At 38.9% G+C, this 14,915-nt stretch overlaps 1 long non-coding RNA gene across 1 annotated transcript in view; it reads right to left on the reverse strand.

Moving 5' to 3' along the window:
• The window catches only part of LOC145534432 (uncharacterized), a 32,106-nt gene that overhangs the window by 15,912 nt on the left and 1,279 nt on the right, over nt 1-14,915 (reverse strand). The window contains exon 2 of the long non-coding RNA XR_014074584.1: nt 1,135-1,216. This is a non-coding gene — a long non-coding RNA (uncharacterized LOC145534432). The remainder of the gene's footprint in view (nt 1-1,134; nt 1,217-14,915) is intronic.

Raw genomic sequence — 14,915 nt, forward strand, 5'->3', positions numbered from 1 at the left:
CTGCATACAGATTTCTCAGGAGGCAGGTAAGGTGTTGTAATATTCCCATCTCTTGAAGAATTTCCCACAGTTTGTTGTGATCCACACAGTCAAAGGCTTTACCATAGTCAATGAAGCAGAAGCAGATGTTCTTCTGGAGTTCTCTTGCTTTTCCTATGATCCAACAGATATTGACAATTTTATCTCTGGTTTCTCTGTCTTTTCTAAACCCAGCTTGAACATCTGGAAGTTCTCGGTTCACGTACTGTTGAAGCCTAGCTTGGAGAATTTGGGCATTACTTTGCTAGCATGTGCTGCTGCTGCTGCTAAGTCACTGCAGTCGTGTCCGACTCTGTGTGACCCCAGAGACGGCAGCCCACCAGGCTCCTCTGTCCATGGGATTCTCCAGGCAAGAGTACTGGAGTGGGTTGCCATTGCCTTCTCCGGCTAGCATGTGAGATGAATGCAATTGTGCGGTAGTTTGAACATTCTTTGGCATTGCTTTTCTTTGGGATTGGAATGAAAACAGACCTTTTCCAGTCCTGTGGCCACTGCTGTTTTTCAAATGTGCTGGCATATTGAGTGCAGCACTTTCACACCATCATCTCTTAGGATTCGAAATAGCTCAACTGGAATTCCATCACCTCTACTAGCTTTGTTCATAGTGATGCTTCCTAAGGCCCACTTGACTTCACACTCCAGGATGTCTGGCTCTACACCATTGTGGTTATCTGGGTCATTAAGATCTTTTTTGTATGGTTCTGTATATTCTTGACACCTTTTCTTAGTATCTTCTGCTTCTGTTATGTCCATACCGTTTCTGTTCTTTATTGTGCCCATCTTTGCATGAAATGTTCCCTCAGCAGATTTTGGAGACAGCATTTTTTAAATGAATTTAACTTTCTGTCAAAGTCATGAAACCACTAGAATAGTATTATTATTTGGCACAGTGTAAACATATTTTCTAAATGTTTGCTTCTAACATACTTGCTATGTTTCTAACATCGATGCAGAAAACATACTTTAAAAAAGCAAGATATATCAGAACTTTTGCCTCTATATAAATGTCTTCCCTTAAATTAGTCATCTTAGAATGCTAAGTTATTTCATTAATACTGTTATTGTTTGAGTCATTTTCTAAGCTCTTGTACTTACCACGTCTGTGACTTTTTCTTTTGAATATATTGAATATTGATGAAATTTGTCCTCTCATTGTGTATTATGTATTTGGAAATAGCTATAAGTAATTTAGAGAGAAGTATTAGGTAAAAATTGTATGTTCAGGTGGAATTATATTACTTTAAATTTATTTATATTGCATTTAAACAGGGGAAAATTAAGCTTGTGAAAGAGTAAAACTGGCTTTTCAGTATGTGTCTTATTTACCATTTTGCTTGTATACAAAAGAAAAAAAATCCAAAATGCTTTAAATGATTATATCCTTATCAGAATAGGGTTCCTTAGTCAGAGTAGATTTATGATGAGTCGTTTTGGTCTCATAGTTTTCTTTCAAAACCTGAGTCAGCTTCATTTCAGCAGAAATAAATTCATCCAAGTTTGTCATGCAGAGTTTCTTCATATTCTGAGTACATTGGGGTGTAATGGAGTGAAGTCTAACAAATGTGAATTTCAATCCTGATACCGCTTCTGTGTAACATTTAATGTAATCTCAGTCAGCTTTGATGTTAGCATCTGTGTAATGGGAATTATAAAATATAGCAAATTGTTAGGATAAGAGAGACAGTATGCGACATACAATTGCTTACCAAGTGTTGATTCCTGGCTGCTTTTAAATCAGGTTTGGAGTGCAATGGGTTATGATAACATAATAATGATGAATTTTACAGTTCTTTTTTTATTCTACCATGGAATCTAGTAGAATACCCCCCAATATGTAACCCAGCCCAATATCTACCATTAAGTTGCTGGTAATAACATACTTAGGAAAAATGTATTCTACTGGTGATTATTTTGTGTCCTGTAAGTTCATTAAGTTCTTCATCTAGACTTCAGGAAGATATATGTGCTGCATTAATGGCCGATTGCCTAGTATCAAGAGTTATTTTGAAACGAAGGATGAAGTGACCTAGAAGCAATCTGTATGAATGATGGGCGAAGTGAGATAATGAAAACACAGTGTGGGGGGCCTTCTTGATAGCATTTATCAGTTGAGGATGTGCAAATTAATTTAACTATTAAATATTTGGAACCCAAATCTTTCATAAAGTATTTCTTTTCCAGTTAGCACTGGACAATAAAAGTATCCTAGTATTCTTAAAGAGACATTATGTTAGAATGATCATATTTTTGATGTAGATGTGAGCTGCACAGATGGGAAATTCTTTAGAGACTCTAGAAGCAGCCTTCAGGCCAAATCTGGCCCACTACCTGTTTTTGTAAATATAGTTTATTGGAGCACAGTCACCTTCATTCATTTATGTATCGTTTCTGGCTAACTTTATTCTTTAAAAGCATTGTTGGATAGTTGCAACAGAGACTTTATAGTCCACAAAGCCTAAAATATTTACCATTTACCATGTGGCCTTTGGCCCTTGCTTAAGAAAAAAAAGCTTGTTATGAAAAGAAAAATAATTATAATATTAGGGGAGCACAGAGAAAATCATTCTGTTCTTCCATTGCCCTTGAAGTTTTGGTTCTCTGTGTTCCTAGATAGGAAATTATACATATTCTTCTGTAGCATCCTTTCTACCCATAGGCATTAGGAATGGGTCAGTTGTTGGCAGATTAGCTCCCTGACCTCAACTCCTTTCCTACCACTCTTGCTTTGTGCGCTGAGCCACATGGGCCCCCTTGGTGTTCCCCAAGAACACCATGTATGCCTGAGAAAACCACAATTCAAAAAGTCACATGTACCCCAATGTTCACAGCAGCACTGTTTACAATAACCAGAACAAGGAAGCAACGTAGATGTCCATTGACAGATTAATGGATAAAGAAGTTGTGGTACATATACATACAATGGAATTATGACTCAGCCATAAAAAGGAACAAATCTGAATCAGTTGTAGGGAGGTGGATGAACCTAGATCCTGTCATACAGAGTGAAATAAGTCAGACAGAGAAAAACAAATGTTTCATATTAATACATCTATAAGGAATCTAGAAAAACAGTACTGATAAACCTATTTTCAGGGAAGTAATGGAGATGCAGATGTAGAGAAAAGCTTGTGGACACAGTGACAGAAGGAGAGGGTGGGATGAATTGAGAGATACACTACCATGTGTAAAATAAATAGCTGGTAGGAAGTTGTTATATAACACAGTCTGGTACTCTGTGATGACATAAAGGGGTGGGTTATTGGGGTGGGAGGGAGGCTTACCAGGGAGGGGATATATATAGTTATAACTGATCCGTGTTGTTGTACAGCAGAAACCAACACAACATTGTAAAGCAATTATCCTCCAATTAAAAAAAAAAAAAGAACACCGTATTTGTATTCACTTCAGGACTTTCCAACAGCTTAGAAATACCCTTCCATTATGTCTTCACCTGAATGATTCCTTACCCTTCAGTTTACCCCTTAAGTGTCATGTCCAGAGAGGGCATTCCTGACCACCCTATTTATAGTATGGTCCTTATTCCCCATCACTCTTGAACTCATTATTCTCCTTGATTCTTTCATTGAATAAAATCACCATCTGGAATTTAGTCTTCCTTTTCACTTATTTATCATCTGTTTCCTCCACCAGGCCGTCAGCTGCAACAGCCAGAGCAGTGTTTGGCACATAAAAGGCCACAGTATTTGTTGACAGTGGCTGGTGAAATGATCTGCTAGGAAGTAAAGCTGGCACTGCATTCCAGAGACAGCAAAAGAACCTAGATTTAAATTCAGGAATTTATTTATCCTCCTGCAAATTAATGTGTGAAAAGGTTCATGATTTCATAGACACTTGAGGCCTTATTCTACTTACAGAATACTCCAGGGAGCCTCAATAAGCCTCCAACTGAAAAATGACTTGTCTTAGTATAGCTTTGTGAAAGTCTTAATATTCTATCTTAATAAGCAAATACTCTATACTTTCCTTATCTCCAAGTTCTTATCTGAAGCCTGGGTTATTTTAGTAGCCATCTTTAGATATGCCAGTTTTCAGCTATAACATTTACTTGGGTGTAAGAGTGGAATTTAATAACAAGTAAACAGTTTCAATTATGACTAACTTTATATATTGGTCTCATCATTTATACATGTGAGAACACACATGCTGGAAATGCTAGTGAAAACTAAACTACCTCCTTTTCAATCAGTGGTGTCCTAAGTGTGTTTCAGAGAAACCCTCCCAGGAAAGAGAGCTCAGTTATATTTGCTGCTTTCATTTTCAGATAAATTCCATCTACTGTGACATACTGTTCTCATTAAATAAGCAAATTAGGTCACAGATTTTAGGTGGGCAACTCTTAGTGTCAAAGAAACAGCAATTTAATAAATTTATTTATTTTAGTTGGGGGCTAATTACTTTACAATACTGTAGTGGTTTTTGCCATACATTGACATGAATCAGCCATGGGTTTACATGTGTTCCCCATCCTGAACCCCCCTCCCACCTCCCTCCCCCTCCCATCCCTCTGGGTCATCCCATTGCCCCAGCCCTGAGCATTTGTCTCATGCATCGAACCTGGAATGGTGTTCTGTTTCACATATGATAATATACATGAGAAACAGCTATTTAACTTCAATTAAAGAGATAAGGCTTTCAAAACTCTAGTGCTCTCATAAATTTGATGAGATAGTTTTGGATATTGTTAGAGTTACTAGTATGGTTGAACAGTTAGGTTAAACCACAGAATCAACAAAGGAAAAACAGTTGCCAGCTAGCTTCCCTTGCTCAAGATACTTGAAATGAAGCACAGGTTATAAAGCATGTATTCTAGCAATTTGAACTTTGTCAATGTTCCACCTACCTAATTCAGGACAAAAATAGTGTTGTTTATGTGATGTGTTGACTTATGAGACATCTAGAAGATCTGTGAGTGTAAATGCATGGCCTGAGTCACTCTTTAATCAGTAAGATACTGGAGTGCTATTTAGTAAATTATTCTTACAGTGCGTTAAATGACCCTCTTATCTCTGAAGAAAAGGAAAAAGTAAAACTCTACATCTTCATGTACTTAATTTTGTACCTACTTTATAATCAAACTTCATTTAGCAGTAAAAATAGAACACATTCTTTTGTTTAAAGCTGAAATTTTGATGTGTTTTGTTTAGGCTGGCATCAACTAGATTACAATTCTGTCCATACAGTTCAGTCCTGAATATTCACTGAAGGACAGATGCTGAAGGTGAAACTCCAATACTTTGGCCAACTGATGTGAAGAACTGACTCATTGGAAAGACTCTGATGCTAGGAAAAATTGAAGGCAAGAGGAGAAGGGGAAGACAGGATGAGCTGGTTGGATGGCATCACCGACTTGATGGACATGAGTTTGAACAAGTTTCAGGAGTTGGTGATGGACAGGGAAGCCTGGTGTGCTGCAGTCCATGGGGTTGCAAAGAGTTGGACACAACTGAGTAACTGAACTGAACTGAGTTCAGCTCAGTTTCCATGACCCCCACATTTGTGACACCATTTTTAGTTTATAGTTCAGCTGTGTTGGGTTATTTGGGATTAACTAGACATTTCTATTAAGACACCTCTCTTAATACTGCTAATATCTTTTTTTAAGGACTAAATTGTGCCCCTCCCTTCTAATTCATGTGTCAACATATATGTACCCAGTGTAAGCAATTAAGTTTAAATGAGATAGTACAGGTGGGGCCCCTAACTCACAAAGACTAGGATCCTTATAAGAAGAAGAGAATCAGAGATTAGATCTTTCAGGAGGTGCACAGAGGATGGCCATTGAGAATACAGTGAGAAGACACTGTCTGCAAAGCATAGAGAGACTATTGTTGTTCAGTTGCTAAGTTGTGTCCAACTCTTTGTGACCCCATGAACTGCAGCATGCCAGACATCCCTGTCCTTCACTATCACCTGGAGTCTGCTCAAATTCATGTCCATTGAGTTGGTGCTACAAGCTAACCATCTCATCCTCTGCTGCCCCCTCCTCCTTTTGCCTTCAACCTTTCCCAGCATCAGGGTCTTTTCCAGTGAGTCAGATCTTTGCATCAGGTAGCCAAAGTATTGGAGCTTCAGCTTCAGCAAAAGTCCTTCCAACAAATAGTCGTAAAGAGATGTCTTTCCAAAAAACAAACTGGCTAACACCTGGCCTCAGACTTCTAGCTTTCAGAACTGTGAGAAAAGAAATTTCTGTTTTTTAAGTTATCCAGTCTGTGGAATTTTGTTACAGGAGCCCTGGTGGAGTAATATACTCTTTGTTTTAAGAAGGATGTTTGCTGTGACTTATACTCTTGCAAGTGACTCATCAGTGATGTTTCAGATTACTTTAGAGGAGAGAGTATTGCAACCCTTGAGAAACTCATACCACCATTGAAACTTCTCAGAAGCAGCACTGCAACAGCTACGAATGAATGCACATCGCAGCCATATTCTAAAATTTTCCACCATTGGTCTGGGTTTGGTTAAAAACTTGAATGTTTTAGGCTACGTGCAGTATATAATTCAGGCAATAAAGCATCTGAGAATTTGATTAAGAGCAGGAGGATTTACAGCTAATATTAGTAAGAGCTCCCTGGATGATGCCTTGGCAAACTTTCAGCAAAATGCAAACTGATTTATGGTGGTGATGGGGATACTAAAGAGAAATGAAATGCTAAGGCAGATCTTCTCACAAGTTCTTTGTAGGAGGGCAGTTTTAGGATGAAGTGGTCACAGGTCAGAGGTAACATTCTGGAATGAAGGAAGGTGGGGGTTTATGTTCTTGGGTTGCAGGATAGTTCCAGGTGGATCTCCATCATGACCCTATGCTCAGATCCAGAGAAGAATTACAATTCAGCTGCTTAGATTTTTTGCATTAAGTTAGAATTAATCTAAGAATTTCTTTCCTCTCAAGTTGATTGTGCTGTAAATGAAAAATCTCCTATCCCTAGAAAAGTATCCGGGACTGAGCTACACACCATCTTTCCCTCCACACATTCCCTCTCATTGAAGATCTGTAAACAGTTTTAAAAGCTAAGTTGACTTCCCCACCCACTCGTGCTCTCAGTCCCACCTGGTGGTCTCACTTCCTGAGAACTGGTCCAGGTGTGATTAGGTAAGAGTTTTTAGATGAGGGTGATGAGTTGGGGCTTTTTTTCCTGTCTGTAATGACAACGCAGTGCAATGATATTATTCAGTTTACTTGTTAAGTCAATGTTTGAAACAGTTTTTGGCAGGTCAAAAGTGAAAGTGGGAGACCAGTTATGCTGCTGCAGTGGAAGAGGCAAGTCATGATGTCTGGGTGCAGGTGGTGGTAACGGATGGGGGGAACAGTGGGTGGGCCAGAGTACTATTTGTAGATACAGCCAATAGACTTTGCTGATGAACTGAATGAATGGATGATGATACAAGAGAGAAGGGAGAATGAGGCTGTCATCTATATCTGGGGTTTCAGTACATTGGGTGGTGGTTTATGTACAGGAGGAGAAAGAAATGGCAACCTACTCCAGTATTCTTGTCAGGAGAATCCCATGGATGGAGGAGCCTGACAGGCTACTTACCATGGGGTCACAAAGAGAATGACTGAACGACTTTACTTTTCACTTTATGTACAGGAATGGAAATTGCTGTGTGGAGCAGGTTTTCAGGGGGGAAATCAAGGATTGTGTTTTGGACATGTTAGTTTTGAGAGTCCTATTAAATATGCTGATCAGCCACTTAGACACACTAGCATGGAGCTCAGCAGAGTGGGTAGCCTACATATCCAAATTTGGAAGTAAAGCATTTAAATGCCAATATACAGTCTTTGGGGCTTCCCAGGTGGCTCAGTAGTAAAGAATCAGCCTGCCAAGCAGGCGATGCAAGAGATGCGGGTTCTATCCTTGGGTTGTGAATATCCCCTGGAGAAGAAAATGGCAACCCACTCCAGTATTCCTGCCTGGGAAATCCCATGGACAGAGGAACCTGGTGGGGTACAGTCCATAGGGTCGAAAAGAGTTGGACATTACTTAACAACAAAACCACTGTCACCATACATTCCTTGTCAGAATGTACACTGGAATTTAAAGTCATGGGAATGGATAAAATCACCTGGGGGGAGGCATTAAAGCAGGCGCAAAAATGATTCATCTATGATTTTGTTCTCAAAGAATGTAGGTGAGAATTTATATCATCTATATTTCAGTATTCGTGTCCTAATTAGAACTCCAGGATTTCACCTGTCTCATTAACCCTCTGTTACCAGGCTCCATTTTTGGTCTTTCAACAGCAGATAACTTATTCCCTGATAAAGTAGTTGAACCCATAGCCAAACTTTGGTTTCTTTTCTTGTCTAAATTGAGTTAACCTTAAATTAGCAGAAATGGTAATTAGGTGGGAAGAAACCATTCCCCCATAAAGCTACTTTCTGCACATCTGTTGAATATGGTGCTCCAGAACCTGCTTGTAGTTAGTCATATTTTGTGACTGCAAAAAACATATTTTACACTCTAGAGGAAAGAAATCTAGAATCAGCACAAAATATTGGTACTTCTTCCCACCAACCCAGTGATGTTTACAGGCCTATGCTTAAATAATAAGCATTCTCATCTTGTCTGATTTCAGTTCAGTTCAGTTCAGTTCAGTCGCTCAGTCATGTCCAATTCTTTGCGACCTCACGGACTGCAGCACGCCAGGCTTCCCTGTCCATCACCAACTCCCGAAGCTTACTCAAACTCATGTCCATTGAGTCGGTGATGCCATCCAACCATTTCATCCTCTGTCGCCCCCTTCTCCTCCTGCCTTCAATCTTTCCCAGCATCAGGGTCTTTTCAAATGAGTCAGTTCTTCGAATCAGGTGGCCAAAGTATTGGAGTTTCAGCTTCAGCATCAGTCCTTCCAATGAATATTCAGGACTGATTTCCTTTAGGATGGACTGGTTGGATCTCCTTGCTGTCCAGAGGACTCTCAAGAATCTTCTCCAACATGACAGTTCAAAAGCATCAATTCTTCAGCGCTCAGCTTTCTTTATAGTCCAACTCTCACATCCATACATGACTACTGGAAAAACCATAGCTTTGCCTGATTTAGTTAATGACAAACAAGTTCACCTAACAATAAAAATGTAGGCAATAGAAGGAGAAATGGCAAGGTAGAAACGGCCTTCTATAATTCTCAAGAGGTGAGAAAAAAGCATCCCATTAAAAAAATTCAAATGTGCTATTTGGAATAAGATTTCCAATTTCACCTTTAAGATTTGATGTCCCCATCTTTCTAAATTCCATATATATGCACTAATATACTGTATTGGTGTTTTTCTTTCTGACTTACTTCACTCTGTATAATAGGCTCCAGTTTCATCCACCTCATTAGAACTGATTCAAATGCATTCTTTTTAATAGCTGAGTAATATTCCATTGTGTATATGTACCACAGCTTTCTTATCCATTCATCTACTGATGGACATCTAGGTTGCTTCCATGTTCTGGCTATTGTAAACAGTTCTGCGATGGACATTGGGGTACACGTGTCTCTTTCAATTCTGGTTTCCTTGGTGTGTATGCCCAGCAGTGGGATTGCTGGACCCTATATGCAAGACAGCAAAAGAGACACAGATGTAAAGAACAGACTTTTGGACTCTGTGGGAGAAGGTGTAGGGTGGGATGATTTGAGAGAATAGCATTGAAACATGTATATTATCATATGTGAAATAGATCACCAGTCCAGGTTCGATGCTTAAGACAGGGTGTTCAGGGCTGGTACACTGGGATGACCCTGAGGGATGGGATGGGGAGGGAGGTGGGAGGGGGGTTCAGGATGGGGAACACATGTACACCTATGGCTAATTCATATGAATGTATGGCAAAAACCACCACAATATTGTAAGGTAATTAGCCTCCAATTAAAATAAAAAAAAGATTTGATGCCCTTTTACAAAGAGTATCTTTCCCCATATATATATATCTTTTTTTTTTCTTTTTTTGCTAAGTTTTATAGTCTGATTACCTAATGTTTGAACTTGAGCTAGATATGGGAAAAGTAAATTTGAACAAAAGCAAGACTTACTTATTTCAGGGAAAAGCAATAGCAAATATTGTAACTGTGAGACTTACTCATTCTGTTACCCCTTCTTGTTACCCTCTCTACCCCCAAGCCTCAAGGAAACACCAAGTATACACTTGAAGCCTAAAGGGCTATGGCAGGTCATAGTCTATCTAAAGAAGGTAAAAAACAGCTTAAAATAACAGCACCAGAGGGAACTCTTTCGGAGCAACATCCATCCTTTCCCATTCTGATGGATAAAGAAGAAAAATACATCACTTAAATAATAGAGAAGAAGATTTACATCTGATACTGGCTTTTATTGTCATAGGAGGTATGTAGTTTAAACCCTCAGAAAAACAAGCCAATTCTAGCTAACATTTTCCTTCTAACGTATCACTTCTACCCCCTCACCAAGTTTGTAAAACAGTGAAAACATTGCTGGTAAAATAGGCTTGGCTAATAATAAAACATCCTTTTCCTGAAATTAAGGCTGGCCATTGAACCACAATGGTAAATATACTCTCATCCCAGTTTTGTTTTTGGAATTTACATAGGGACTTCCTGACATAAAAACCATTTACCTCCTCTTTAAACTTTGATTTCTGCTAGTGAGGCTGTCAGAAAACTGTCAGAGTGGCTTCCAGGCCATTTGAGAGCTGGACTCCACCCGGATGGATGACTAGAGCAATCCCATAGTCATGACTTATGACCTCCAATGGCCTTGTCTAGACAAGAACGCTGGACTCTTGATCCTACTGCTATCTTCTTGGAGTCATATGCTGTCTAAAAGGGAGTGAATTCAAAAACGTAAGTGAATGCCCTATTTCTCTTTGTTAGTTCAAGGATACTAGTCAGAAAGGGCTCTAGAATGCGAATTTGTGCACATTACAAAAAACTGCCTGTCCTTTCTTCTATATGGTATATCAGATATTGAAATTCTCTTTATTCATTAGAGAAAAACTAATTTGTCTTCCATTACTTAAGAAGTGTTTTATTTCCCATCTGCACAGAATAGTAACAGAACCATTAGCAAAGGGACAAAATATTGAAGTTCCAAGCCCTATGATAGTCTATGAATTGATTGAGTAGAATATTAAAGAAAAACACTAGGGTCTCCTCACCCCTCAACCAAATATCAGGACATCCAATTACATGTTGCAGTGACCCTGAAAGGCCTGCTTGAAACCCTAGTGTCTTAATGCTATGCTCTTTATTACAGAGAAAACAAATGAAAACAATGACCTTTAAAATATATGTCTCTCTAATTGTCTGCTGATAGTCTTTCATTGCCAGCTACCCTGTTTGTATCAGTAAAACCTGATGATCAAAACAAAAACAAAGAAATCAAAAACCTAGAAAAACAAAAACAAAAAAATCCCTTGAAGTTCAATTTCCCTGGGACTCTATCAAATAGTTGGCAAAAGTTGCTTTGACATTCTTAAGTCTTGAAAGTTTATATCTTGTACCAAAAGATTTCTTGAGATTTATTGGACTCAAATAAGACTTTGTCAGAAGACACAGAACTGAAATGGCATAACCATGGTATGCCCTGGGAGCAGTTGCCGTTTTAGGTGAATTGACATCTAGATAAAATCTTTGAGTAATGCACAGATATCAAGGTTATGACATTTTTGACTGTTATTATGCCATGGTTTTCAAAGGTGGCCTTTTTGGCTAATGAGTAATGCTCTAAGTTACACCTACTTCATTTCCCAACATGAATTCCCTTCAGGACACATTTAATTGGTACTTTTATGCCAAGTGCTATCACATTTTTATTTTGTTTCTCCAGTTAACAAATATAATAAATGTGTGTAGAGCTCGTAGTTAAAAAGTTTCTTCAAATAAGTTATTTTATTTTGGAAACTCACATGTATTATATTTAACAAATCTATACCCTTAACGGGTTATTTTAACACTTGTCTGCAGAGGAAAATTTAGTAAGCTTCAGATGACTTTATTAACACAGTTAATAAGTTGGCTCCTGTGCTGAATAAAAAGGCAAGTCATGTTCTTTTCAAGAACATATGGAACATTTAGCAAATTTGGTCATGGAATAGGCAAAAAGGAAGTTTCAACAAATTCCCCCCAACAGGTAACGTACAGAGCAACAGAGCTAGTTACGATAATTCAAATCTCTTTACATTCCCCAAAACATATGAACCAAGGAGAACAAATAATTGCATGTAACCTATGAAATAATAGATAGCAAATTCTGTAACCTCAATTTTCATGAGAGTTTGGACTTGAATGAACAGCAAAGGATCAATCTCAGAGCTTTTCTGGTGTGGGGTCTTGTGAAGTTGCATAGAGGATGGAGAGAACAGTTCCCAGCATTGCACAACTTTTAAACCAAGAGCCCTACACACATTTATTATATTAACCAGAGAAACAAAATGAAATATGTGATAGCGCTTGGCATAAAAGTACCAATTAAATGTATCCTGAAGGGAATTCATATTGGAAAATGAAGTAGATGTGTCTTAGAGCATTACTCATTTCTGACAAGAAGGAAAAATGCTCAGTACAGGAGTACTGAAGCTTGTTCCCACTTTTGAGCAACCTGTTGAGAAGTGCTGTGTTTGACGGGGGCTGGTCCTGCTTCCACTTGTCACCGTAGAGTGAAGGCACCTTACTGAGGGAGTCTGTGATAAAAGCCAGTGTCCTCAGCATTGTGTGCAGTGTGATGACTCGAAGCAGGACTGGCCTCACCCCCAGAGAAGAGCTGCAGACTAGGGCCAGATCCATCCTGAAGGACAACTGTGTGTGCCCGGTTGCTTCCGTTGTTTCTAACTCTTTGCAGCCCCTTGGACTGTGGCCTGCCAAGCTCCTCTGTCCACGGGATTTTCCAGGCAAGAATATCGAAGTGAGTTACAGTTTCATCCCCCAGGGGATCTTCCCAACCCAGGGATTGAACCCCTGCATCTCCTGCATTGGCAGGCAGATTCTTTGCCACTGTGCCACCTGGGCAGCCCCCCAGAGGATAGAATGACATGGACCAAAAGCGCCTTCTTGGCTGACATCCTTCCCCTGCCCCAGAGGATGAGGAGATGAGGGGAGCCATAGAGATGGGTGAACTTTTCCCTGAGAGAGATTTTAACTTGGACTAGAACAAATGTTTAATTGAAAGGGACATATTAACTTGGAGGAGACTGAATAACTTTTATGTGGCAGTTTATAAATTTGTCTCCCTACTCCATCCCTCGCCTGCTGCTGTATGGGCACAGGAGCACAAAAGCAAGATGAGATACAGAAATGTAAACTTATGGTTTTTACACATGGATTTGTGACCTTAAAATGTGACTCCTTGTTATATGATAATTCTTTCAAGAAAACTATTGTTTCAAGGGGAAAGACTATAAAAATATTCATTATATTTACATCTCTAACTCTCTTCTAGGCAACAAGTTGAGCTTGCTTCAAGCTGGTAATGTTCATAGTATTTTCTTTAAAACCCATGCCGAGGGTATATACTGATGTATAACCTAGTGCATTTCTTTCCTCATGATTTTTAGTCTATAATTTGGTGAACATCATTTTCACATTCTTAAATGTGAAAATTCATCTGTGGTATTTAAACCCATAAATATTGGGATGCATGTCTAAATCATATTGTTTAGTCTTCCTACTAATAAATTTGATGTTATATGTAATTTTTGCTATGAATAATAAGAAATCTTAGTTTTAAAAAATGTCTGATGTCCTATCTACATCATTGTATAATTCCATTCCTTATACCTTTTTATTCAAAACACACGTCCTACTTTCTTTCAGCAACCATGACTGTACATCATATCATTTCATAGATTGGTTTATATAAGTCACCCAAAGCTATATCCTTAGTAAAAGTATCTTCATAATGTCTATGTTAATTAGATCAATAAACAAACGTCAATACTAGGGATCAATTCAATAGTGAATATTTCCCAGTTCACACAAGCCTGAAATTCATTTTAGTTTAATTTTCTTGAATTTAGAATTGTTGGATTTGTAAGCTCTTACTTCTCTTTAGGCCAATTAAATAGAGCTCCTTGACCAATTAGCCTTCAGCAATGTTGTCCAAGGATGGAGACACACATAAATCTGGACAGATACCTCGCAGCTTTCTGCTTGAAATTTAAAATGTCTCTTTGTCCTTTTTTTTTCTTTGGCTTGAAGTTCTACCAATTTGCTCATGGCTGGAGTCCCAGACAGAGTGGACTGTGTATCTCAAGGACATGGTAAGAGTTAACTTCAGGCTTATCCCAAGGCATGCTTTTGTTTCTCAGGCAGGGTTGGAGCTCCAGAAAACGTATTTTAATAAGCCAGCTTTTTCCTAATTGCATGTGCAAAAAGAACCTGTTTTGCAATTTCAAAAAGATTTAATTTTAACCAGTTTTCTCAGGAGCCTAAAGAATATCATGGCCATTCAGTGTCAAAAATGTCATCTCTCCTTTTTATAGTCATAGTTTCACGGCTAAAATTTAAACCAGAGAGTGTTCAAATTAGCTCTAATGAAAAGGATAGACTGACTGATAAAATGTTGTCCCAGCAGGGATTGTCTCTCTGGGAAGGTGAGGTTTTCTCTTAAAGCAAAGAAAGCCTGTATATAAGGGACTTCTTAGGCTCTGGGGATCAAACTTATCCCAGTTTTTCCAAGATGCAATTCAAAGGGGTGGTTCTGGAATTGTTTGCTCCCATTTGTAAGAGAGAAAAAAGCAGCGCCCAGTGCCATGGCTTTTTTTTCTACCAGAGGTGTCCCTCCCTGGTCTAGATGGGGGTGGAGACAGGTCTTCCACTTAAGCTTCCTTCCCTGGCTGGAGTTAACCTGTCCGTTACCAATGCAGGTGTCTCACTATCGTCCCTCTGGGTTCTACCAC

The sequence above is a fragment of the Giraffa tippelskirchi genome, chromosome 14 (genome assembly GCF_054371585.1).
Source record: "Giraffa tippelskirchi isolate mGirTip1 chromosome 14, T2T-mGirTip1v1.2.pri, whole genome shotgun sequence".
In the NCBI taxonomy this organism is placed as follows: domain Eukaryota; kingdom Metazoa; phylum Chordata; class Mammalia; order Artiodactyla; family Giraffidae; genus Giraffa; species Giraffa tippelskirchi.